General features: G+C 43.6%; 1 long non-coding RNA gene and 1 pseudogene across 1 annotated transcript in view; one reads left to right on the top strand and one right to left on the bottom strand.

Moving 5' to 3' along the window:
- LOC138283480 (uncharacterized) overlaps positions 1-27,129 on the bottom strand; it is a 111,079-nt gene that overhangs the window by 58,316 nt on the left and 25,634 nt on the right. The window lies entirely within an intron of this gene.
- Positions 18,046-18,655, top strand: LOC138283479 (THO complex subunit 7 homolog pseudogene; annotated as a pseudogene).

The raw sequence follows: 27,129 nt of genomic DNA, 5'->3' as shown, positions 1-27,129 counted from the left end.
TTACATATAAAACTTTCTCCAGATTTTTCATGGACATTCTGGCTCTTTCATGGACCTTTCTGTGCAAAAAGCTGAATAAATAGAAATTAATTGAAGAGATAGCCCCTCTAAAAACCTGCTGCTTAGCACAGCTGCATTTCATGCAGAGGTGGGTGACGTTTGTGCCAAGTATGGTCTATGTGTTCTGGGCAGTTTGGCCCTCCATCACTTGGGTGATGGTGTAGCTCCTCGAGCATTTTCAGCTGGGCACAGACAGGCTCTTGGTCTTCAAAGCCCCTGTAAACAGAGTAAAATGTACAAGTTAGTGTGAAAAATGCCTGCTACCCCAGCTGTACAGACCATTCCTGGCGTAAATCTCTCATTTTCCTAATTAGGTTTTCATTTAAACAAAAATGAACAAGCAGAGCCTGGTTCATTTTTTGGTAGTGCTTAGCTCATTCTCACAGGGAATGCAAACTCCGTTGGAAGATGCAACCCTAAAAGGTAACTCTATGGTTGTGAAACAGAACTGAATATTATGCTGATTTCCAACATACTTTTCAAAATAATTTTCATCAGTGAGTCACACCACACAGAGAAGCTGTGGGTAAGCCCTCTTTCTAGTATAGTGAATTTACTCTGCTGCCCCTTTGCAGAGGGCCTGAGATCTAGAACTCACAAGTAGCGATGCCAGGATTCCACTGTGCACTAACGACTATGCTAGGGTAGGCACACAAGTGGTACAGAACATGGATCACTCTTGGTTCTGGTGGTCGAGCAACAAGGCCAAAGTCTACAGGGATGATTTTGGTGGAGCTAGAGCCATTAGCACTTCTATGCAACAAGAAATCCAGAGAACTTCTTTAAAATTAAAAAAATCTTTAAAATTGTTTTAAAAAAATAGCACATAAAAGCAGATGAAAGTCGATATATCCATTCTTGAACTATAATCCAAGTAGGTTGGCATCAACAAGGGAAGTCAACAACCTAGAGTTTAATGGTGAGCAATACTATCCCAATCTCAATGTGAAAGGTAGCTCCTATCAGGATAAGAACTTCCCACGGCTACCCATGGTGAAGTAATTTCTTTATTGGGGCTTGTAAGGTACAGTGAGATCCCCTGCACCAGGGACTCTGGTCTCTATGCTATCAAAAGTTAAACACCTTTCTCCTTGACAATTTAGGTTTCAACACAGCAGGACTGTGACCTGTGTGACTATATAGATGGCCCCTGCATAAGGCGGGATGAGGTTGGAGAATGCTCAGCCGGCGGCCGCCAGTTTGGGCAAGGTAGTGTGTTTAGTCCCTACTTCTGTACGCTGGAGAATACTTGACCTTCACCGTCCTGGGATTGCTGATTCCAGAAACGCCAGACTCTAGGGAAATGAGGGAGTGTCAGTAGATGCCACCTCCCCTGGTCATTTCTAGGTACACGCTCTGCACAGGGCAGTATGTATTATTGCCAGAGAGAGAGACAGAGCAGAGCAGCACCAGTACAAGGATTTTTCGAGCCTCAGGTAAATCTGTGCTTTTCAGGTGCCTTTGTTCACCTAGCTGAAAGGGCTTCTTTGAGGTCCCCCGGTACCCTCTTATGGCCATTCATGGTGGAGCCATAAGGCAACTGCCTACAGATAACCCTCAATTAGCCGTAACTGTGCAGCTGGAGTGGCGGAGGGGAGGAGATGGGAATATTTACCAGAAGCGCGTAAGCAAAATCGGTGAGAGCACCTTTGGCAAAACTGCTCACTGTCATCGGGCCCACCATGTCATGGTAGCAGAGTGATGGCGTTTTTTAATCCAAAATTAAATCCTTAAAAGGTGGGTACCGTTTGCAAAATGAAAATTCCCATGGGGATTCTGATGGTTGTTTTCCTGTCTCAGTTTGACTTCCATGCAGTTCATGTCTTTTCACAGTAAAGGAAAAGCCTGCTCCTAACTGGGTAGGATTTTCAACACCACTTCCAGTGGTGCTTATTCAAAAGTGGAAGATGTGGTGACACCATCGTCAGGTGAACATTGGTTTCCCTTTGTCTAAATGAGGCAGGTAAACCAGAAGGTGCCCACACATGACATTCTTTCAGTTTGAGGCAGATGATCTGTCACCCTTCAATCCTAAACGAGGCTCAAAGTGGTCGGCTTCTCATCAATGCTGCTTAGATGACCATATCCTGACTACTTCTTGGCTACTAGAATCATATGAATGTGACCCCAGATTATTTTATGTGCCTTGAGTGGTGGGGCTTGACCATATGGCCTTATCAGGTGTTACTGTGCATATAGTCTGAAGCACACCCGTTCGCCTGGTCACCCTGTAGTAAATCCAAAACTAGAACATTTATACCATGCTTTAAAAGAACTGGTACCCAGGGGCGTATACCTCTTCCGTCAAACTGTGCTCTGATTAAACAATTTCAAACATTTAGGCATTCCAAGGTTTCACATTTGAGACCTGAGGTCTCAGGACAGCACTAGCGATCAAAACCTGTTGATAACACTTTCCATCTACCCTTTCCTCATGTAAAACGCCGATAATACATTCCACTACTTGTTTAAAACACGTGCCACATCAATCGTCTTCTTCTATATATATATATATCAATTGATAAACAGTGTAATGTCATTGCAATTTAACAACACTACGCCTGCACGCCCTCGGCCCCATCTCAAATCCCCATGGATACTCTGACAAATGAGGGTAGCCTCATACTGCGACTAGAAATATTGCAGCACGACTCACAGGACATGCATCATTTTAATGTACTTTTGTTCAATGCCACAATTGATCTGAGACGAAGATAACGGGAGTAGAGGATTTGTCCACTGGCTCGCTCTTTCCTAAGCCTACTCACTCGCACCTGTCCCCCAGCCCATCTGAGGCCTGCCAATGACCACAGCACATTGCGGGTGGAGCTCGGTGCATGTTTGTGACCTGACTCAGCCGGCAATGCACTGTCACTTTTATGTCTGGAATGGGGTTAGAACAGTTCCTCAATCCAAAGGTACATTATATTTGGGTAACATCACTATGAAGCAGAACTCTGCCAACAATAAACTGAGCAGTGTACTATGCTTTCCTACGTTTAAAATCACAAATCTGTACCATCCTTATGAATACTTCTAAATCACTTCGTGTTTGATCCTGAAATTCTGCTCACAACTCTTATGGAAATTATAAGAGTAAATCTCAATCTAAGAATTATGGGCCTGGTTTAGATGTCGGTGGACAGGTTACTCCGTCACAACGGTGACGGATATCCCGTCCGCCGAAATATAAATCCCTTAGGAAATAATGGGATTTATATTTCAGCTGACGTAGTAGCTAGGGGTGGGAGAAGAAATCTGCTCCGCTGGTGTAATTTGCAGAGTTTTTTGCACACCATGCGGAGTTCCCAAAAACTGCAAATTGACAGAGAGCAGAATTTTTATGGGCGAGCGCAAAGTGCTCCGTCCATTCTGTAATCTCTCTTTGGGCTTCAAACCACGCCCATGTCACGTCAGTCATCTACATTGGTTCGTGGGCTTGCCTTTTAAAATCTGCTTGGTTTCATTTGTGAAAGGCATGCATACGTCATGCCATTCCCGGTGTTCAGCCCACCTACACTGCACCGGTAAACTACTAAAAACATAGAAGGCTCAATGTTTTCACCCTGTGGTCCGGACTACTTTATCTGTTTATTTTCCACGCAGCGCGATCGCACTGCATTTTACATTGTGCGATTGCGCTACGTTTTTTTTTCTTTACAACGCTAATAGCTTTAACTCGAGCAAATGTGAGACCCGTTGCATTGAAAATGCTTGTTTCTCTTGCTTTCCAACGTTAAGTTAGTTAGCATAAGCAAGAGAAATTGCTAAGTTGGTGAGCGTGAGCGAGATTTCTGAACGTGAGCGGTCACAGTAGGCTGCGACCGCTCCCATTTAGGAAGCTGCTGCTCAAGTAGAAAATCTACTCGAGCGGTTAAAAGAAGTTAGTGCCCTGTGGCGCTCTGCGTGATGCCATTTGAGCTAATTTTACAGTGCAGGAGAAACTCCTGCATTGAAAATCAGTGGAAACAGTGTGCACTACCCAAACTCGGTGTAGTGTGGTACAGTTTATTTGGCACTTTGCGGAGTGCCACATAGCAGGACTCCGTGAACTCCGCCCAGGCCTAGTAGTAACATGTCTGCCGGAAACTAAATCAGGCCCCATGTTCTATTTCTCAGCTAGCACCCAACCACTTGTCTCTGTTTGCTGAATATAAAAGGTTTATAAATACTAACTAATTCAACCCTGAATATAATAATGTGGATCAAAACATACCTTGATTATGATGGATTGTATTGTAGTTGCATTTATATAGCACTTTATACTCTAACAAAGCGCCTTGGCTGATGGGTGGTATTTTGGTGTGGTGCATGATGATCGAAGCGGTGCTCTTATCTTCTGATCCATTTCTGCATTTCAACAAGTAATGGGGTGAAGTGGAGTGAGGGTAAATTGGTAAAGCAATATTTTATAGGTGTGGTCTTAGTGCCAAGTCACTTTGTAATTGACATTTCTGCTAATACACTGTTGTATTAGGGTAAGGGCTGGGCAAAGCACATTTTTGCCCAGGGAACTTTGTTATTTTTAATGCTCTTTGGGGGGAGGGGTTAACAAAGTGTAATAGTGTTTTTTTACTGGCAAAAATGAGATCTGACCATTTTTGAGCCACCATTTTGGTTGGTGGTCTAGTCTTCCATTAGGAGAAGACTACTTAAGACGGCAGTGCAACTGCGCAGCCTTTGTAATTGGCATTGCTGCTAATACACTCTTGTTATGGGGTACTAATACACTCTTGTTATGGGGTACAGGCTGGGAAGAGCACATTTTTGCACAGGGAACTTTGTTATTTTCAATTCTATTAGTTATTTTTAATTCTGTTTGTGTGGATTCGATAACTACCTGTCTGGAAAGAATTTACACCCGAATATTCATTACATGAGTACTCCCCTAACTTTTGAAAGGAGCTATTGTCATTCCCTTAAAAAAAAAGGCTATGGGGAGATAGATGACTTTAAAAATCCACATTTCGCTTCTGCCTGCACTGGCTAAACGTTTTGAAAAGTATATGAATCAGACTCTGGCTGAATTTATCGCTACGCAGAACCATCTGGACCCCTCAAAGAATGGTTTCTGTAGTGGTCCGAATTGGCCCTAGTTAATGTAGTAGATTATATTCGCCTTCAGGTGGACCAGGGTGGCATTGCCATCCTGGTTATGCTGGATCTATCTGCAGCATTTGATACAGTGTCCCCCTCCCGCCTGATGCAAAGCCGGGGGAAGGGATATTGCGCTGGCCTTGCTGGGTTCCTTTCTCATCAATAGAACTCAGACTCTTAGTTGCAGCGATTTCAGAGCAGAACCCTTTTGGCTCCCCTGTGGGGTGCCATAGGGTCTTCGCTCAGTCCCACCTTTTTTTATCTGTATGTGCCTGCACTGGCAACTACGGTCATTTGGCCTAAAGGTTCGGTCATATGAAGATGACACCCAGATTATTGTTTTGATATCTGATAATATGGAGCAGTGGCAGGGAAATTTAAACTCTGTATACTACAGACTGGGATCTGAATGAAGGGAAACTGTGTGAAATTGAATGTAGAAAAGCCAGAGATCCTGTTTTTTTGGGCTTAGCACTTGGTGTGGTCAGGGTTGTGGTGGCCAGAGATGTGTGCCCCCCTACCCACTCCAGCTGTCTCTGCTTAAAACTTGGGACTCATCTTTGATAACACTCTAACGTTTGACATTCAGGTCAACTGGGCCATAAGTACCTGATTTTACATTATCAAAATGTTGAAAATGATTTTTCCCTCATTCCATTGAAACACAGAATAGTAGTGGTTATTGCATTGATTACTGCAATGCATTATACCTACCTATTAATAAGTATTCTCTTAATAAACTACAGGTTATTCAAAATGCAACAGCATGCTTGGAATTAAATATGCCCAAATGCCTTTCAGAAAGGGAGGGCCTGTGCTCTTTGCACAGGCTGCCTGTTAGGAAGCTGGCGACCTTTATAGCACTCTGTATGGACCATCAGGCATTGCTTCTCAGGGACCTCTTCCTCTCAGGTCAGTATTCCGTTGGTACTGTGCTAACAACAGCTGAGATCCTCTTCTTCGAGGAAAGTAACTATTCCAAAATTTCACAGTGCTAGATGGGGTGGCCTCACCTTGTCGGTAGTGGCTGCGAAACTGTGGAATACACTGCTGATCAACATTGCCAGTTTAACCTCTCATCTGGCCTTTGGTATGCATCTTAAGACTTGGCTTTTCTCTCTTATTAATTGTTTTTCTCTGTTGGTAGCTTCTTTCAGTTTGCAGCGCTTTGATGCCTTAGGGCGGAATGTGCTTTATAAAACCAAAAATGCAAAATACAAATACACAGTATAAAAGTGTTTTTTACTGGCAAAAACGAGATAGGACAATTTTTGAGCGGCCATTTTGTCAGTCTAGTCTTTCTTTAAGAGGAGACTACTTAAAAAAATAGCATTGCAACCACGCGTGCAGCGGGTGCACCGAAGTCGTGCCAAAGACAAGCTCGCCTGTGCCTGTCTTTGCACTGACCGTGCCCAATGCCAGCTGTGCTGCTAGTGGCTTTACGAAGGCTAGAAAGCTCACAAATGATAGCACAACATCAAGAATGTGCTATACCAGAGGCAAACTTCTGCAAATAGGTAATCAGACTATCTACTGTATTCAAATTTTCCAATTACCCCTATTGAGAAGGGGGTTGTTTCCTCTGCTCCTATTAATAGTACACAGGATATAATGCTGTGTAGTCTCATAAATGCACGATCACTAGTAGCAGTCTACAGAGATCAGTATACTGCTAGAAACTGATGAACAGGTTATACAGTTAATAATGGAAACCTGGGCCTCTCACAGCTCACCTATAGACCTGGGCAAGGCGTGCCCACTGGAGTTCAAAATTTTACATAGGCTGCGAGGCGACAGGAAAGGAGGAGGAGTGGCTTAATTTTTAAAGAAAAGTGGAATTTAACCACTCTCACCCTGGATGAGTTAGTAGGCCCTAAACGAATGCGCTTTACACTGAAATTCGGGAAAGGTTGTCCTTTCAGGAATTCTATGTTATCAGCCTCTGGCCCCTGTTACACCCTACTTGCAGACACTGACTGAAGCAATTTCCATTCTAGCTTTCCCTCACTCCAGTTCGTTCATTTTAGGAGATTTTAAAATGTGGACAGAGGGGGATTTATCACTCGCCTTCATGGAATCACATAATTTTGTTGAAATCCTAGGACTGCGACAGTTAGTGATTGCCCCAGCCCCCAAGGCGATCACACCTTGGATCTTATATTTGTCTCTGGAGTGTGGATTGTAGTGGACAATATTTTACCCATTTGCTGGACGGACCACACATTAGTTGTCTTCCATATTAAAATCAAGAAGATCATTGTTGAAAGTATGGAACTGACCAAAATGAGATGGGGAAGAGCATGGCATAAATTAACTAAATCAACAGCAGGAAAACTGATCTAGAGACAACATTTGACTACAATAGAACAGTAGAAGATAACTATGAAGCCAAAGTGGATAATATTGGCAAAATATTAAATAGACAAATTCCCTTGAAAGACATGAAAATACGGCCAAGACCCTCAGTCCTATGGTATAATATTGCAGTAAAAATGTCCGAACAAGCCTGCAAGAAATTGGAAAGACCCAAAGGAGGATAGAAATGTCTAAAATATGCCCTCAGTGATTACAGGAAGGAGGTATGTATGGCAAAAGCCAATTATTATGTGAATGCAGTTCTTGAAGCCCCTAACAGTGCTAAAAGGTTCTCTGAGATTCTGCATGAACTGACTAACACAGAGTGTACAAAGCAAGTAATAGAACCCTCTTGGACTCTATGTGACAATCTTGCAGACTTTTTTGATAGCAAGATCAAAACGTTTATCGAAGATATAGGGAATACCCCTATAACAACACACTCTGATCCCGCAGATATTCATGCCAGCCACATTAGTACGCTGGAGGTTTTTGAACTATTGACTATTGAGAGTTTCAGAGCTCTAGTATTGTCTACTACATTTGGGTTGCCACTGGACCCATTACTACATAGAATCTGGAAGGATATGGCAGTAGAATAATTTCCTCCAATATTGAAAATTTGTAATCAATCTTTTGAAATTGGTATGGTTCCTCGAGCCTAGAAAAAAGCCATAGTGACCTCCTTGCTAAAGAAAATCTCAGCAGGCCCCCTGGTTCTTAGTAACAATAGACCTATATCACTTTTTCCTTTTCCGGCAAAAATCTTGGAATGCTTCGTGAGAAAAAGCGTTCCTACCAGCTGGAACAATAAAATCTCTTGGAGGAGGAGCAGTTCGGGTTCAGACCAGGTCACGGTACGGAATCTGCTCCTCTCCTGGCCATGGATGAGCTCCAGATGAGGGTGGACAGGGCTAGTCAGTGGTATTGATAATTCTAGCGCTATCAGCGACTTTCGATACGGTGAATCACAAGATTCTGCTGGTAAGTAATGGGATGGGATCAGGGGACAGCATTTAAGTGGATGAGTTTCTATTTGTCAGATCGCTGTCAAGTGGTCTTGATGCCTCCCTACTGCTCTGACTTTAAAATTATTGCATATGGAGTTCCACGGGGTCAACACTTAGTCCGATCCTTTTTAGCATATATATGAGGCCCTTGATAACTCTCATCAAGTCACACAACAACAGGCCAGTTAAGTACGCTGACAATACCCAACTGACCCTGTCTATCTAAAATATAAACCGGATGCTTTGGCCTCTTTTCACAATTGCATAAGTGATATTGTAGATTGGCTAGATTGTAACTCACTAAAATTCAATGGGGATAAAACAGAGTTTCTATGTTGTCCAACCACAAAAATCCCCATGAATCTCCCCTCGAATTTCTGGCTACTGACCAAAGAAACTGAAGTACAGCAATCAAAAACAGTGCCCAATTTAGGAGTTACCTTTGACAAGAAGCTATTCTTATGGAGCCACATAAATAATGTGTGGTGTACTTGCTTTGCCCTTCTCCAAGGTTTAAGGAAATGTCTATCAGTGTTGCCACTGCATACTAAGACTCTGAAGCATGATTCTTAGCAGGCTCAACTATTGATATGCATTGCTACTCGGAGTACCAGAATTTCTACTAAGGAGACTGCAGCAAGTTCAGGTATCATCTGCAACATTGGCTCCGAATTGGCCAAGGAGATCATCTGCTTCCAATACCATGAAAGTATTGCACTGGTTTCCAATAAAGCAGAGAATAGCTTTCAAATCCCTGTGCATAGTTTTTAAAGCACTCCAGGGAAAGGAACCATTATCCTACAAAAAAGACTAAAAAGGTATGGCCCAGGAAGGTGCCTCCATTGTGCATTGGGAAATCTCATTTGTGTTGCAAAATTCTACAAGAGAAGACAGGGTGGTCGAGCCTTTATTGTCAGAGCGGCTCAGCTTTACAACAAGCTTCCTGCCACTGTCAGGTCCTCAATGGAACTACTACACTTTAGAAAAGGCACATTCCCTGTGTAATTACCAAGACTACAGTTACCTGCCCATGACAACAGCATGCACTTTGTTTAATCATAAACTTTCAGCACCACATTACCTGTTAGGTGATAGTGCACTCTATAAATGTTTTAAATAATAAAATAATGTGTGATGTTACTATTAATCACTGTGGTTCAACATTTAGTGGAGATGAGACAAGTTACAGATAGAACATCAAACCTCAAATGTACTGTTGTGTCTGGTTAGAAGGATGTAGGTTGGATGTGTGACCTGTGTGGGAAGTATTTTGGCATCATGGATGATGAGTAGCAGTGTGCTTTTCTCATACAGCATGATCATGTGGCACTGCTTAGGCATGGATTAAAATGAAGTTGAGTGAAAAATATTTGCAGGTGTGATTGTGCCTCCTCCCCTTTCGGGGGGGGGGGAGTTTGCATCTGATATTCCTATTTTTCTTGTCTGTGAGGTTGGTTCTGTTTCTTGGTCGGTGAACACCTGCAGCATCTGTTGCAGGAGGACCAGATTATTACTGCTACCTGAATTTCAAATGATTTTAGATTCTTCTTATCCTTGCCAGGAACAAATTCCTTGCTTTCCTTCCATTACAGAGAAGGTTTTTCCAATTAACTGCACCTGGGACATTTAGCAGGTTTACCAGTTTTGACGGAAGGGTCCTATGTTGCAAAAATCTTGAAGGTTTTACTTGAATGAAAGTTGGACTCATGCTCTGTGGGAACAGGGTGCCTCGGAAAGGCATGGTTGGGTAGAGGAATATGGACATGTAGGCATAGGTTACTTGCTGCTTTTTTTGGATTCTGTAGAATCTTTGGAGTAGAGAAGAGAGGGACACCCAGGTCATGGCAAAGGTGACTGTAGCTATTAGTTTATATCAGAAATGTAGAGTTGGATTTGCATGATATGGAAGGGGCTCCTTGTGGCTTGGCTCATTTGGGTGGTAGGTTGGAGCAAAAGAGCACTACTAGCTATCTAATTTTTGTAGTTGCTGCCATGTTTCTGGGTCCAGATGGTTGCATGTTGGCAGTTCTTCAATTCACCACAAGTTATTATTATTTTTTTTAGAAGTGGTCTGTGTCATAGGGTTCTTTATCATCCATTGGTCAATGGCTCAGATGTCATAATGTGTCCATTTCATGTGGGCTTCCTAGTTTCAGGATCATCTTTCTGTCACTGGAGTAGTTTTAGCAGGTTGAGTTGAAAGGCTTCATAAGGTTTGGTTGATGGGCTTAGGTAGGTGTTGAAAAGGAGAAGTGGAATTGTCTAGCCTTGAGGAATACCAACAGTAATAAGTGCTGATGTGAAAGGAGGATGTAAAATGATTCTGAATCTGTCGTTAAGATCTTAGGATGCCTAGTTCACAATGCTTCTTTGTATGCCAATTCCTTCTGTCTCAGGGGGTGTGTGGTAGTGGATTGGTTCAAAATGCAATAGATCGGAGTGGCTGCTGCTCTTTCAATGAGTTTTCCTAAGAATTGGCCATTGGAGATTGTCTGTAGCTGGGTGACTCTGCTGAGAGGAGGTTGTTCTTGATGAGGTGCTTGATGGAGAGATGTTAAGGAAGGAGACAAAAGTGCCTAAAGTGAGAAGATTGTTGAGAATGGTACTTATTGGAAATGCATCATTTGTGGAAAGTAAGATGTTCCTGAAAGTTTGTGCTGGGCCTGGGTCTGCAAAGGACTCCACTGGGCTATTTCCCTTGACTAATTTCTTGAAAAGGGAACTGGCAAATTGTTTGAATGTAGCCAAAGATTGCAGTTCACCTGTACCATTTCTCTTCTTTATCCTGATAAAAGATAGATTGTTGAGCAATTTACTACGTAGGTGTTGTTCTAGGATAATATTTCTTTGCAGATTTGTGTGATTAGTGAAGTATTTTTCAATTAATTCTTGATTGGTGATGTGTGGATCCTGTTGTATTGGCAATATGTTTTGCCATTTCTATTTGACTTCTATAGATGTTACAGTGCATTCATTTATGTATTCACCTTATTTTCTTTGTGTTGGGGCAGGGGATCCTCAGTCTTGGGGTTTGACATATGGACATCCTGTTGTAAAGACAAAGGTTAAAGGGGTAGACATTGTGAAAGGCTTGATAAGTACGGGTACATTGGTCTCTGCAAACAAGCATTGATCCCTGCAAAGGCAAATGATCAACTCAGAAGTTTTTTTACTGGGACATAATCGGGTTTTCAGGCCCGACAAACCCTTGAGGTATGCGGGGTGCTTTCATCTTAATCTATGCTGCTTAGTTAAGAATACCATCCTAAATACTCATTGAGCTTATGTACTGTAACTATGATTTTTCCCTTCCCTATGATTCACTTGTTTTTGTTTAGCCTTCCTAATCTTTCATCCCAAATTGCAAAAATGTGCATTGTGGTTAAGGTAGCATAATTCCTTAGAAACGCTCTGCAGCTTTTCTATTTCTTCATATCCAACTATCCTTATTTTAATATGAATCAGATCCTGCTACACATCCATCACCAATCTTTTCACCAAAGGGGAAAATAAGCTAACCTTTGTCACCTCCCTCCCCTGCTAATCATTTACAGATCCTACACATTTCACGTCTTTTGGGGTAATTAGGTTCAGGGTGACACCATTTTTGAAGGCTTGCAAGAGGCTCTCTCAAGTGTTTTAACTCCTTCCATTTCTCCCCCCTACTAATAGCTACATAAATACAGTCATTTTCTCTGTCCCCTAACTCCCTATTGCCTTGATTCTTTATGACATTGTCTCACCTTATATCATTTAAGTTTGTCACTTTGACATTTTTTACATTCACCATCATATCAGGGGGCTTCTTATGGTACTTTTTATAATTACATGGATCCACTGGGGTGTCATCATGGCCTACTATAATCACCATTCCTATAGCATTCTTAATAATACAGGCAGATGGCTTTTCCCCTGCCTCTGAGTTAACCCTTTTTTGCGATTTCTCATTACAACATGCCATGTGCGTGACTTCTGTTGCTTCCTCATTGAATCTACCTTTGTTGTTCTGTCTTCTCTTTCATTTTTCCCCTTACCTTTGCCATCCCTCTATGTGTTCTATTTCCGTTTTTCTTCCCCATTTCCCCCTTTTCCCCTTGTGATCTACTTCTTTCTTTGCAGAAATCTTCTCTGCTGATTTTGTTTATCTTCTGCATCTTTTTATGATTTTTTTTTTACCAGAGTGCTATTCACCACACTTTCTGACTAGCCTGGGTTTATAAGAAATGTATACTGCGCCCTCTTTTCCTAAATTAGCTTCCTTTGTACATACTTCAGCCCCTATTACCTATACCTCTTCACTAGATGTTGACTCAACCGGCCTAATAAGTGTTGTCATACATTTAGGGCCTCATTCTGACTTTGGCGGGCGGCGGAGGCCGCCTGCCAAAGTACCGCCGTCAGAATACCGCTGCGCGGTCAAAAGACCGCCGCGGTAATTCTGAGTTTCCCGCTGGGCTGGCGGGCGACCGCCAGAAGGCCGCCAGCCAGCCCAGCGGGAAACCCCCTTCCATGAGGATGCCGGCTCCGAATGGAGCCGGCGGAGTGGAAGGGGTGCGACGGGTGCAGTTGCACCCGTCGTGATTTTCAGTGTCTGCTTGGCAGACACTGAAAATCTTGGTGGGGCCCTGTTAGGGGGCCCCTGCAGTGCCCATGCCAGTGGCATGGGCACTGCAGGGGCCCCCAGGGGCCCCGAGACACCCGTTACCGCCAGCCAGGTTCTGGCGGTCAAAACTGCGAGAGCCAGGCTGGCGGTAAGGGGGTCGGAATCCCCATGGCGGCGCTGCCTGCAGCGCCGCCATGTAGGATTCCCCAGGGCAGCGGGAAACTGGCGGGACACCGCCGGTTTTCCGTTTCTGACCGCGGCGGTACCGCCGCGGTCAGAATGCCCATGGATGCACCGCCAGCCTGTTGGCGGTGCATCCGCGGTCGTTGGCCTGCCGGTAGTCTACCGCCAGGGTCAGAATGACCCCCTTAGTTATTTCCCCTAGCTCACATGCCATTCTATCTAACAATTTAGTTTGTGATTCAAGCTCATCATTGTTTGAAACTAAGGTTTTAAAAACTCCCTGTAAAGTTTATTGCATTAACAATAGCATGTCTAGCACTGAATATGATATTATGGCTGTAGCATTCAAAGAAGAGAAAAGGCCATGTGACCCATCTTCCTTCCTACTTGTTGCTTCATCAAATCTATCTCTTATTTTATCCATCACATCTATTTCAAAGATTGCATTTTCACCTCCAATACTTTTAGAGCTAGACTTTGACATTTTTGAAGTGCTTATACATGATGTTTTTTATTGAGGAGGCCAGGTAGATAACAGGTGGTGATGCAGCCTCACTCATGGACTGCCCTTCAGTCCTTTTCAGTACACTCCTCTCTTTCTCCTGCAATTGTGTCTCAAATCATTTTTCCAAGGCTACATTTTTCCCCTTGTGTAGGACCTTACCCTTACCCTTTCCCTTATGAGTCGCAAGTTTGTTTGTTTTCCTTAAGATTCCCGGAATCTTGGTAAACTCAATGACTCAATGGATGTTCTTGTGTCACTTTTATGCCTCACACCTATTTTTTTTAATGTCAGTCCTAGGGCACCCTCTACTCCTGGAGTATCACTTCTCAGTAGAGAACACTTGCTCTATTTGTATCAGAAACCCTTCACCTACTTCTCTAGATCAACTGTTCTTTGTCAACATGCATGTGCAAGACAACCCGACCCACCACTTCTAATGATCCCAATTGAATTCACCTTAAATACTTTCTTTATATATCCTCAGTCGGTCAATATCACATCCAAAGTCTCCCAAGCAAAGCAAATGAGACAACTCCCTCTACCACAGCACCCACCTCCCCTCCATCACCTTACCTGCAAACCTGCCTCGGAACTCTTTCCAGGATAGACATCTGGAAACAGGGATCTTGATGTAGTAGGAGGTCACCTCGCCCACATACAGGGGAAAATGTTGACTGCCAATATGGGACTCTCAAACATCTGTGAAGAGGGGAATAGCCTACAAACTTGCACTGCAACTGCGCTGCACAGCTTTGACTTTGAAGATTTACTACACGCATATGCTGTTGCTCACAACACTGAGGCAGATATCAAATTGGTCAGCGCAATGGCAGTGTCCATTTAGGCACCCGACAATTACAGTGGTTCCAACAGCAACTGCTCCAGCTGCCATGTCCGTGTTTGGTGTCCCATGTCAACATCAGCACATGACATCAATCTGAGGAGGGTGGGTGGATGATATAGACACAAAGGCAAAAAGCTCAGCACTTAGAAAAGCCACCAGATTGAATTACAGGTCAGTCAACAATATTGTTGTCGCTAAGAGTGGATCACTCAAGGTTTACCTGAGGAGAGGTAGGATGTGCCCTATTAGAGGATGTGAGGTGGATGAAAGCACTATTCAAGTGGAATACACAGCTCACAACCAGCAGGTAAGTTGAGAATCTGTATGTGCCTAATTAACAGTGAAGGTGCAATCTTTAGGGATACACTGCTACCACTGACATGAAGATTAAGAGTTGATTGGTCTCTCTGGAAGGGTTATTTGCAACACACAAGAGGAAAAAGCTCTCTAAAGCGACCAGCTGAGAGTCTACAGGGTCCAGCTAGAAGTGATGAAAGCACATCAAGAGACAGCTTCCAAAACACAAGAGTAAAATGTAAGAGTCTATGAGGTTCACCTTGAAATGGTGAAGGAAAACCCACTGGAAGACAGAGTCTGAATGTGTCAGATGTACGGTCACTGTTTACGCATGTAGAGGAAAATGGCCCAAGGTGGAAATAGGTATTGGGTTGCTGCCAAGGCGGAGGGACTAGTGTGGTGACTGTGAGGGAAAGTTGAGTGACCGTTAGAGGAAGGGTCAGTGGGAAGGAGTACAGGTTCGGACCTTCCCAAGCTCCCATTATTTAAGGTTTTTAATCCTTGTTATGATCAAATTACTTGGGACTGTCTGCATTGTAACTGGGTGTGCGTGAGAGAACAACACCTTCTGAAAGGAGAATTGATGATATTCTGTATCCCCAGCCTCAAGTGAAGGACATTTTAAAAGTCGATTGAACTCTGTTAAATACACACTCATTCATAAAAGGCAAGATACAGTTTTGTAACCATCTAGAAATATACACTCCAGATTTAGTTTTTCTTACTGAGACCTGGGCAGTGAAACTGCAGGCCCAGAGCTGGTCAATGCCCTTCCATCTGGCTGCTCTATTTCTGGAGTAGATCGTACTGTAGACGGGGGATGGCTTGCGGTTGTCTACCGGGGCTGTTTTGAAATTCCATGTGAAGTGATCAATGTTACAGACTGTGACGCAATGTTGGTTTGCTGTAAAATAGCAAGTAAACCCATTTTTAAAGGTCTCCTGATGTATAGGCCCCCAGGGCCCAAAGCTAGCTTCCTAGATGGACTTGGTGATATTGTAGAATTCTATATACCATATGCTAAGTTTACTATTTTTAGGTATTTTAATTTTAATTTAGATAACGAATTTAGATTTTGGATAAAAGATTTAGATAACCAAAGATTTAGACAATAAAGGATTTAGATAACAAAATTTAGATTTAGGTAACCGAAATAATAAAGATGCAGTGCAACTCTTAGACATTATGAGTGGATTTGACCTCTCCCGGAGGGTACATTCTGTCACTCACGCTGCCGGATATATTATGGACAGCATCTTTCCCAACAACTTAGATTTGTCTCTGAGTGATATTTTGCCAATTGCTTGGTCAGACCACAAAGCAGTTAATTGTAGCTTAAGTACTGTCCCACCCATTATTGTTGATAAAAGTGCTATATTTGGAAGAAAAGCCCAAGCTTGGAACAATAAAAAAAAATTAAATCTAGCCAATGCTTTTGATTCTTCACAGACTACCTTTATGGTAGACTCAAGGATAACAGCATAGGCATTCTTGAGCTGCAGTTACTAAGCTCGCCCGTTAAAGTAATTAAAAATCGCAAAAGGAGACCTTCTGCGTTCTTGGTTCTTCCCTCAATTGAAGGAATTAAACCAAATGTGTAGAAGGCAGGACAGAGTGTGGAGAAAAAGAGTATCTGAAAAAAGAAAATATCAAATACAATCAATCAATGTATTCAAGAATATAAAAATCATATTTTCATCAAGGAATTTGAATACTTCTCTGAGAAAATTTGCTTGGCAATGAATTTGGCAAGAGAACTCTTTAAACAGTTCAGACTCTCTCAAATCCTTGGGCAAACTCTTCAGTGGTTCCCTACCAGTTATTTTGTGACCAACTAGCAGAGGTTTTTTTTAAAGTAGAGGAAATCCACAGTAGATTGCATTTTATGCATAGCCCGTTAGCTCCATCTTCGGCATATATCAGTAAAATCCCGGCTAATAGCATCCTGAGTAAATTTCCCCATCTTAATGAGGAAAGAGTATCTGAATGTATTTGTCAAACGAAATCTGGTGCTCCTTTTGACCCTTGTCCCCCTAAAATTGTTCATGAAGTGGTTGGGGTGGGGACTCCTCCCCTTGCCAAATTCCTAAAAAACATCATAGATTCAGGAGTTTTTCCTCCAGAATGGAAAAAAAGCATCAATTTTTTCGTTGTTGAAGAGGTCAATGCTAGATCAAAAAGAGGCCACAAATTATTGGCCAATAGCTTGATTACATTTTTCTGCAAAAATATTGGAATGCATATGAACGGTGCACTCTCCAAATTTCTTGAAGAGAATGATATTCTTGATGCTGCTCAATTCAGTTTCAGGCCTCATCAGAGCACCAAAGCAGCCGTCGTCGTAGCAACTGAGGAGCTGAGGCACCTCTAAGATAATGGTGGTAAGGCTGCTTTTGATGCCTTAAATCATGATGGTGTGTTGGAACATTTTGCAGACATTGGTGTGGAAGGCACGGCATTAAAGCTGTTCCGCTCGTTCCTAACTGGCAGGGAACAGACTGTTGTTCTCAGGGATTTTGAGTCCAAATCCTTCATGTTAGCTTGTGTGGTTTCTCAAGGTTCTTCCTTGAATATCACACTTTTTAATATCCAGGTGGCACCCCTAACCAAGTTTATCTGGTAATTTGGCTTCATCCCAGTTACATATGCAGATGATACAGAAATTGTGGTCACTATTACAAAAAATGCGGAGGAAACTGTGTGCCATTTCAAAGGCTGCATGGGAGCCATTGAGGACTGGATGAGCACCAACAGGTTGATAATGAACTCTGCGAAAACTGAAATTCTTTATTTTTTTTTTATAAAGAGTATGTATCCTGGAACCAAGCTTGGTGGCCCCAGAAACTCTGTCCTCCTCCTTCACCAGTAACATCAGTTAAGAATCTAGAAGTAATTTATGATTCCAGTTTGTCCTTTAGGGTACAGATCAATAAACCTACCTCTGCTTGCTTTTTCTTGTTGTGGATGCTAAAGAAGGTTCTTCTTTACATGCCATTTGAATTTAATAAATCAGTAGTTGAGGCGTCCCTGCTCTCGTGCCCCGCTGCATTGTGGGTACTATGTTCCCTGCTACTTGCCAAGCGCCGCCGGTATGGGGACAGTCACTGAGGATGAAGTCATTCGTAAATGGCTCTTAATAGATGGTGACGGAGCCAGAGACGATCGCCGAGTCAATCTCTTGGTAAAATCTTTCATCAAATGGTGCCATTCTGGATCACACGCAGAAGGGTATATACAGTACCGGCATTTGCTTGCTACATTGTCTCAGTGTGAATTTTCATTAGGAAAAACTCTACTTGTGTATGATATGAACCTTTGAGAAATGGAGATTTATGAAAAAATCTACACAGACATAGAGAAGAGCATTGCGGCTGCTCATGAAAAAATTGCTGAATGCAAAAAACAGATTCTGCAAGCAAAGCGAATTAGAAAAAAATCGCCAGGAAGATGATGCATTAGCTAAAGTGATACAGAATCATCCAGACAGACATGAAACTTTAAAGCAGCTTGATACCTTGGGGAAAGACCTGCAGCACCTTTCTCACATCAAAGATAGTGTTGAAGATAAGTTGGAGTTAAGACGCAAGCAAATCCATGTCCTCCTAAGCACCATACATGAACTTCAACGGACTTTGGAAAGTGATGAAAAGTGCACAGAAGAATCCCAAGAAGTTCAAATGGAAACCAACAGTAAAGAATAGATGCTTAGAAAAACTAAACACTTCCTGGAGTTACTTAAATTTTTTGATTGTATAGTAACAGAAACTTCAGTCTGCAATGTAAGTGACACTGTCACCAACAGCATTGTTGTAGGAAGATTTGTTTTGTGTTTTTATTCATTTGTGGTCCCTGGGACACAAAAACTAATCTTTGAAAGCAAGATAACTTCAAGCATATTTTCGAGAGCAAGTATTTTAGATGTACATTTATGTAAATGTAAAATTAGAAATACTTTTTTTATTAAAATGTTTTGTGTTTTCTCAATAAAAAAAGAAATCAGTAGTCACCTTCTTAGCGTTGTCAAGACTTGATTACTGTAATGCTCTGTATCTGTCCATTCACCAGCATTCTTTAAAAAAAGTCAAAGTCTTCAGAATGCAGCAGCCCATCTACTAGTAAAATTCCCTACGTTCAAACCAGTGACAGAGGCACTGAATAAACATCACTGGCTTCCTATAATTAAAAGAGTGAGGTTTAAGGCATTATGCCTAGCTCATAAAACCTTGTATGAAAAGAGCCAAGCTCATCTGAAAGAACGATTTAGGTGGGCCTATCTCTGAAGAACACTACGCTCCAGTAACTCTCAAAATGTAATTGTGGATAGAATTCGTACAAAAAAAAGAGGTGGCAGGAGCTTCATCTATTCTACAGCTCAGTTGTGGAACAATTTTCCAGAACATCTTAGACATCAGCCTAATCTTCTACCTTTAGAAAATAGCTTAAAAATTGTGATTTTCCTGCTTATTGTAATTAACCTTTAACTCAGGTTTCTTGTCTTGCATGTTTATTTAATCAAAGAGTCTGTCTTTATGATACTCTGCTTAATTTAGGCCTCCTTTCAAATTCTTGCAGTTGATATTAGTGGCAAGATGCCCCTGGCATTTGAGCGGTCTACAAATTCTTCAATATCAATATCAATATCAATATCCCTAAAAATGGCATCCACAGTCGGTTTGCAGTACTAAAGTCACTATCTTCCCAGCTTTCAGGAACACTCAGAGCGGAGTCAAACAAACAATTTTTGTGCCACTGTTTTAGCATTCTTTTAAGATGTAGCCTATTTTCTCTATTGTTTTGTGCTCTCAACCTACTTTCAGATTGTGGTGGAAACTAGGGTGAAACCCATGAGTGATTCAGAAAAGCTATACATTTCTGAAAAGTTTACAAATTTCCAAATTCAGCAGGGGGTCATATGTGGCAATCCCTCATGGTTTTTCTAAGGAAAATAACTGTTGAAATAAATAAATATTGAAAAGAATGGCCATTCTATTTGCAGGGATATAAAAGGTTTGTAGATTCTCCAAGAACCCAAGGTTCCCAGAGCCAACAATGAGCTGCACCGTACAATGGTTTTTCATTGAGTACCAAGTTTAGACATTCTTATAGCAAAATCGGTAGAGTGAAAAAAGGGTATCAAGGAAAAGCATGTATTTTTGAAAGGGTTCAATATATAGGCCCTCATTACAACCTTGGTGGGTGGCGGAGGCCGCCCGCCAAGGTTGGACCGCCGAGCGGCCGCCTATGCAGCTGCAATCCAGCCGGCCGCCCAACAACATTCCCGCTGGGCCGGCAGCGGGAAACAGAGTTTCTGCCAGCCGGCCCAGCGGGGATGTCGGCGTAACAGTGCAGCCGGCTCCTGATGGAGCCGGCGGTGTTGCGGCCGTGCGACGGATACAGCTGCACCCGTTGCGGTTTTCACTGTCTACTGTGCAGACAGTGAAAAGCAGGGTGGGGCTGTGCCTTGGGTGCCAAGGGCATGGGCAGTGCAGGGGCCCCCAGGGGCCCCACGACTCCCCTTCCCGGCAGTCTTTCCATGGCGGTCTCTACCACCATGGACAGGCTGGCGGGAAGGGGAGTCATAATCCCCAGGGCAGCTGGCGGATAATAACCGCCGGGACAACAATGGTGGGAAACCGCTGGTCCTGGCGGTGCGACCGCGGCGCTGCGGCCGCGGTCATAATATGGTGATTTGTACCGCCAGCCTGTTGGCGGTACAATCGCCAAAACAACCCTGTAATGAGGGCCTTACAGTTTTGGAGCAGTGATTATTTCTACATCTCTGAAATTGTGAGTACCCATATGTGTATGATTTGGAAGGTATTTTTCAAAATGTAATTTTTCTTATATACTGGTTTACATTTGAAAGGCACAAATGCAGCAAAATCCAGTTGATAATAACCAATGTTCTACTATTGTATGCTCCCACAAGTCTCCCGATAAAAATGGCACGTGACTTTTGTGGGTAGGCCTAGTGCCCGTAACAGGAAATGGCCCAAAACGCAACACGGAAGCATCGCATTTTCCTACCAAAAACTGACCCTCTTTTTTCCAGTGTGGGTAGCTCTAGATTTTGGACCCTAGTTCAGCATGCACCCAGGAAAATCCAGCCAACCTGTACATTTGATAAAACTAGACTCCTAGGGGTGTCTAGGGTGGGCTGACTTGCATGGCTCCCACCACGTTTTTTCTACCCAGAATCCATTGTAAACCGCAAACTTTGACAAAAAAACACCATTTCTGTGATGGAAAGTTCTGGAAACTGCAGGAAGCCACAAACTTCCTTCCACCCGACATTCCCACAAGTCTCCAGATAAAAATGGTACCTCACTTGTGTGGGTAGACCTAGAGACAGTGACAGGAGACGACTCAAAACACAACATGTATGCAGCACATTTTTCCACCGAAAACTGACCCTCTTTTTCCGATGTGGGTAGCTCTAAATTTTGGACCCTAACTCAGCTGGCACCTCCGGAAATCTAGCCAACCTGTACATTTTTTAAACTAGACACCTAGGGGTATCTAGGATGGGCTGACTTGCATGGCTCACACCATGTTTGTTTTTTACCCAGAATCCCTTGCAAACCTCAAGCTTTGACAAAAAACACATTTTCCTTACATTTCTGTGATGGAGAGTCCCGGAAAATGAGGGGAGCCACAAACTTCCTTCCACGTGACATTCCCCCAAGTCTCATGATAAAAATGCTACCTCACTTTTGTTTGGGTAGACCTAGTGCCCGTGAGAGGAAACGACTTAAAACATAACAAGTATGCAGCACATTTTTCTACTGAAAAAAGACCCTCTTTTGCGAATGTGGATAGCTCTAAATTATTGACCCTAGCTCATCTGGCCCCTAGGGAAACCTAGCCAACCTGTACATTTTTAAAAAACTGACACCTAAGGGTATCCAGGGTGGGCTGACTTGCATGGCTCTCACCATGTTTTTTACCCAGAATCCGTTGCAAACCTCAAAACTGTGACAAAAAATACATTACATTTCTGTGATGGAAACCTCTGGAAACTATGGGGCGCTACAACCTTCCTTCCACCTGGCAATACCCCAAGTCTCCTGATAAAAGTGGTACCTCACTTGTGTGGGTGGACCTAGGACCCTTGACAGGAAATAGCCCAAAAACAACATGTATGCAGCACATTTTTCCACTGAAAACTGACCCTCTTTTGCTGATGTGAGTAGCTCTAGATTTTGGACCCTAGCTGAGCTGACACATAGGGAAACCTACCCAACCTGTACATTTTTAAAACCTAGATACCTAAAGGAATCCAGGATGGTGTGACTTGCCTGGATTCCATTAGGTCTTTTTACTCACAATTCCCTGCAAACCTTACCTGAAATCATGCATTTTCCTCACATTGCTGTGATTGAAACTTCTGGAATGTGTAGGAATCCATAACATTCCTACAATCCAGCATTGCACCACCTGTGCCAATAAAACACCTGCTCCATTTGCCCTCCAGGGGCAGAAGAATGACTGAATTTCATCAAAAAATACAGGGGAAGCACAAGCCCTTGCCCAAGGGGCTGCTCACCCACCCTAGTATTTAGTGGAGTGGAACCCTGCTTGGGGATCGCCCTCCTTGAGCAATCCAAAGTCAGGAATTCACTTAGTAAAGGTGCCATTGGAAAGGGGAGATTCTTCTCTTTGCAGTGATACCTCTCCAGTCTGCATTGGTGCTCCGGGGGCTGAGATAGCCCTAGGAGCACCAAGGCAGAGGAAGTGAAATGACTCGATGGGCACATTTCACTCTCGTTTTAAGTGAAATGACGCACACTGATCACCATTTCACTGAAAAGCCAAAAATAGCCTTGGGTGCCGGGGAAGCTCTTCCCCAGCGCCCGAGGATGTTTTTTGGCAGAAGGAAATCTCTGGATTTCCTGTGCTGTGTGAGTGGAGGGCTCCCAGGATTCCGGCACCCCGAAATAGTTAAGAAGGTTGATATGCATCCCCCCGAACAATCATGACAGATGATATATTAACACATAACATAATGTAAAACAATTACCCAATGTCATATAGTGCCTTCAATGCACTTGAACGTTGTAGAAATGCTTTGCTTACTTCACCAGCCTGATTATAGTTTGCTTTGTTTATCTCATTGACATTGTTTCCACCTGAAAGTCCAACATTTAGCAAACACTTCAAATAGAGCATGGGAAGTATGCTCAGCACAGCACAGATATCCTACAAACATTCATTGTACATACTGTATTCAACTCCATACACATACATTCTGCACATAACTCGGACACACCAACAGTGCTAGCCAACACAGAAACATATGCATCACAAATACTTGTGATGCATCTCTTGAATATAATGAATTGTATTTTTTGTAAGGTCAAGTAAAAATGAAACTAATGTTCACAATGTATTATTGTGCAGTACAAATTAACACTATAAATATTTTGCATGCGTTGCAACATCCAAATAAAGTTCAGATACTTCAGCCTTCCAGATGAATATACATCTCTCAATTCCAACTGAACACTGTAGACAGATCTCCTGGGACCCTCATGTGCACGACAGTCATATAGTTATCAACATGATGCCACTGCAAACGGGTATTCCTCTCCCCGCATCACAATCTGTCACAGAGACAACAGAGCATCTTATTCCGACTACACCCTCATGTGTACCATATGGCACCAACACCATTTAGTTTGATAACAACGCCACCCCAGCAGCAACTTTCACTAGTCGTCCAACCAATTCTGTCATATTTTTTATAACATGTTAGACGTACCAGGTCCTCACAAATTTAACAATACACTGAACACCACTTTGCTTCCAAAGTGATTCCACTACAACAATTCATTAGTCCACACTCTCAGAAGAAAAAGAACATATTTATCAGATCCCACTGCATATTGTCAACATAATTCCAAAACCATATGGTTTGCAAAGCAGTGCCGCCTAACACAGAACATTGGGTCGCATAACCAAACAAGGCACTTTCTTCAGACCTTCCACCATCCTCCCACACATTACCACTTAATACAGATCTGTGGCAAGGGGTCATCCAAACGGTAATACACCTTCCTGGCTGTCCCAACATAAATTGCTAGTCACACCTCCTTCAACACAACATCACACAGAACACTGCTTCCTGGCAACCCAGCCCATCAATTCAGGCATTGGAATGGACAACCTTTCACCCTGGTGGAGGGAATAGGATATTGTGCCATTGAATAACTTATGTTCAAGCCACATCACAAAACATCCTTTGCAAGCTGAGGTACTTTATTTGTCTTATTAAATGAATAAACAACATAATTAAACACTACATTAAACAGATTGATCATCACTAACTAAACACACTTTTTTTATAATGTGACCTTGGCCAAAGAACATTGGAGCCCTTTGCATGAGCACCCAGTTACATTACAAAAGGTCAGAATCTTTTTTTTTTTTTTAACACACAGTGAGATTTAGGGCCTGATTTAGAGTTTGGCAGATGGGTTACTCCGTCACAAACGTGATAGATATCCCGTCCACCGTACTCCGATCTCCATAGGCTACAATAGGATCGTAATACAGCAGACGAGATGTCCATGGCGTCCGCCAAACTCTAAATCAGGCCCTAAGTGTTTTGCCCATAACAGGATACCAAGGCGATGTCGGAAATCAAACCTGAATCCCCAGTTCCAATGTCAGCAGCTCTGGCCGTAACGCCACATCCTCTCAATGAAACCAGACCACCATGTCTCTTGTCAATGAAACATTCCAGACTTCTGAGACCCACTGCAGAACTATATAAATGACAAAAGGGCACTATACCAAGGGTCCCCAACCTTTAATAGCTACTTATGGCCAATGAAAATCATCATGCGCTACTAATAATATTAATGTGGTACACATCTAGACAATTACATTAGTGGCCACAATATGCACGTTTACCAGCTGTGATCATCTCATTGCATTACCAGCAGTGATGTAAAAAAGACTTTCAGCCTCGCGGTGATGTTCGGACCGCTGCACTTCAGGTGGTCTGACTGCCAAATTACAACTTTGGTGGGCGGACCCGCCTAAAGACTGCTGTCCCTGTCAGGATCATCGCTTCCGATGTGGTGATGGCGGTAGGGGTTGTAACCAGCCTGTGCGGCACTGAACTCAGTGCCGCCTGGCTGATTACAACCCCACTTACTGCCAGCCTTTTCATGGCGGGGACCCTGCCATGAAAAGGCTGGTGAAAAGCCCATGCTGGGGGCACAGGGGGGCCCCTGCACTGCCAATGCCATGTCCCCTAGCCCTCTCTGTGCTACGGTATAGGACTTGCTGCCCTTAAGGGAGCTGAGTCCTATACCGTAGCACTGCTCCTGCCAGACTGACTGGCGGGAACACGTATTACAATGTTCACACTGGTCAGCCTAGTGGGAACATTCTAATACGCTCGGGGGAGATGTCACCACCATGGCGGTGGCGTCCTCCCCGTGAGTTTTGTGGTTCGGCGGTGGGACCGCCAAACTCATAATGAAGCCTTTAGTCAATTTGAAATGTCTCTACAAGGGGAATACATGCTAGCCGCAGGTGCAATGCCCCCTGGCACCAAGGTAATATTGTTAGTATTAAGACTCTGAAGGCTGCATGATTTATCATTCAGACTTCAACTTTAAATAGATTTTGAAAATTATGGGTCCTTAGAGTACACACATTTTTATATCAAATTCACACCTTTCAATTTTAGTATACATATGTTAATTCAACCAAACAAAAGCTTCTAATTTAGCAGGCCGGACTGCACACTGGAGAGCTACTCAGAGGTAGCTTGAGAGCTACCAGTCGCTCACAAGCTACTCATTGGAGAAGCCTGCATTATACGAATGCAGGTTATTTAACATGAGATACTGATGACTATCACTGGTATAAAGGTGAACCCAGTTGGTATCCTTGGCAAATTGTGGTGCTCTGTAGGATGATGGTAGTCACCCCTAATGTATTGTGGCCCACCTTAATATTATGCTATAGCCTGAAATAAATGTTATCCTGGAATATTGTGAGAACCTTATCATGTTGTTGGCATCTTTGGCATTACACTGATCACCCTTTGCATAACAACACCATCTCAGGAATAGTAGTGGTTATTCCTGTCAGAATGATGGCCCTGGCCTATTGTTAACTTTCGTGCCCTATTGTGTGCAACCTTGCACAATGGTGGCCATCCCAGGCATAAAGGAGGTCATACCTAGCACAAAGTCATGCTTTGACTAAAGACATAGGCCCTCATTCTGACCCTGGCGGTGTCTCACCGCCAGGGCAGAGGGCAGAGAAAGCACCGCCAACAGGCTGGCGGTGCTTCCGGGGCATTCTGACCGCGGCGGTAAAGCCGCGGTCAGAAAAGGGGAACCGGAAGTTTCCTGCCGGTTTTCCCCTGCCCCAGGGAATCCTCCATGGCGGCGCTGCATGCAGCGCCGCCATGGGGATTCCGGCCCCCTTCCCGCCAGCCTGGTTCTGGCGGTTTTCACCGCCAGAACCAGGCTGGCGGGAACGGGTGTCGTGGGGCCCCTGGGGGCCCCTGCAGTGCCCATGCCACTGGCATGGGCACTGCAGGGGCCCCCTAACAGGGCCCCAACAAGATTTTCAGTGTCTGCATAGCAGACACTGAAAATCGCGACGGGTGCAACTGCACCCGTCGCACCCCAGAAAATCCGCCAGCTCCATTCGGAGCCGGCTTCATCTTTGCTGGGGCTTTCCCGCTGGGCCGGCGGGCGATCTTTTGAAGATCGCCCGCCGGCCCAGCGGGAAAGTCAAAATGCTCCCCGCGGTCATTTGACCGCGGGGCGGTGTTTGGGCGGTCTGCGCCCGGCGGGCGGCGCCCGCCGCCCGCCGGGGTCGGAATGACCCCCATAGATATGTTGAGAGTCCTGGCTTTTCTCACCTCTCTCTGGAGATATCAACCACTCAAAGCCCTCTTGCGTGTCTCTCAGGAATGCCACATCACTAGGCATGTGTCACTTTAGCTCTTTGCATGGAACTACACTTTTTCATTTCTGCCTTTTCTTTGATGCCAGTGTTGTTTTTTCTGAGGCTCAGGAGCCCAGAATCAGTTTGAAAATAGCATTGTGTACCACCTCACAGGAGAAGGAAAGGGAAAACTGGGAAGGGAGAGGGAAGATGCAGGAGTGCTTTCTGACACAGGTCGGTGTTGGCAAAACCCGGG

Source organism: Pleurodeles waltl, chromosome 3_1 (genome assembly GCF_031143425.1).
Source record: "Pleurodeles waltl isolate 20211129_DDA chromosome 3_1, aPleWal1.hap1.20221129, whole genome shotgun sequence".
Taxonomy (NCBI): domain Eukaryota; kingdom Metazoa; phylum Chordata; class Amphibia; order Caudata; family Salamandridae; genus Pleurodeles; species Pleurodeles waltl.
Note: the sequence above shows the minus strand (reverse complement) of the source record. Positions and strands in the feature narration are given on the sequence as shown.